We start from the raw sequence: 968 nt of genomic DNA, 5'->3' as shown, positions 1-968 counted from the left end.
CCACTTGCCTAGCACAGTTTGCAGGACTGGCACCTTCATTTTTGGCTCTTCACCCTGGGGCTGTGGTGGCCCTATCCCATTTGCATACCAACTAACACAAAGCACATCTCAATGACAATTATTATCAGCTGCTTAATCAAGCCCTCCCTGTCCAGTCAGCGCTGCTGAGCGCCAGCTGATTGTACGAAATGATCAACTTCTCATTTTTCTTCATCTTGGGGAAACGCAACAGAGACAGACGAATGGTGCATTTCTTTCTGATTTTTAACATCTTTTTTTTTTTTTAATGAGAGATTTGTAAATTCTATCTTTTAAAAAAATCCTCTGCCCCCAGCCTCTCAAGCAGGAATATACCCTAGGGATGAAATCCTGGGCCCATTGCAATCAGGGGGAGTTTTGAGCCAGGTTTTCACCCTGTGTCTTCCATCCTGCAAGTACCATTCGCCCTCTGGTGTAGGTTTATTTAGTGAGCGAGGGCACGAAAACAAAGGCAGGAGAACAGACTGGAGGGCTGTGAAGCGCAGAGGCACTAGCTCTCCCATAGCAAACCCTCTCCTCCTTTCACTGTATAAAACTAACGCTAGGGAAACAGCAAAATCCTGGCAGGATGTTTCCGCCCGGGGTCGAACCGGGGACCTTTCGCGTGTGAGGCGAACGTGATAACCACTACACTACGGAAACCCTCTCGCCAGCTGCCCCCGGCCGGCCCCTTTGTAGTGAGACGAAGCCGGACCACGGCCGCTGGGGGCAGCAGCGCGGGGACTCTGGCGGCCGAGGGAGGCTCCGCAGCAGCCCGTGATGAGCGCGGGCTCACCCCGGCCCCGGCCCCGGCTGCCGAGTGCCGGAGGAGCGAGTCTGAGAGGCCCGCGGGGGAAGCTCTGTCGCCTCCCCCCTGTGACGCCGGCTGGGCCTGCGGAGAGGAGCGGGGGGGGAGGGGGCAGGACAGCAGGAGGCATGGAGGGGGGGGG

At 56.3% G+C, this 968-nt stretch overlaps 1 non-coding gene across 1 annotated transcript; it reads right to left on the bottom strand.

Moving 5' to 3' along the window:
- Positions 1-608: 608 nt before the first annotated feature.
- TRNAV-CAC lies at positions 609-681 on the bottom strand. The gene has a single exon. It is a non-coding gene; the product is annotated as a tRNA-Val (tRNA).
- Positions 682-968: the final 287 nt, after the last annotated feature.

Source organism: Terrapene carolina, unplaced genomic scaffold (assembly GCF_002925995.2).
Source record: "Terrapene carolina triunguis isolate 2854851 unplaced genomic scaffold, T_m_triunguis-2.0 Scaffold67, whole genome shotgun sequence".
Lineage (NCBI taxonomy): Eukaryota > Metazoa > Chordata > Testudines > Emydidae > Terrapene > Terrapene triunguis.
This window is presented reverse-complemented; position numbering and strand designations above follow the sequence as displayed.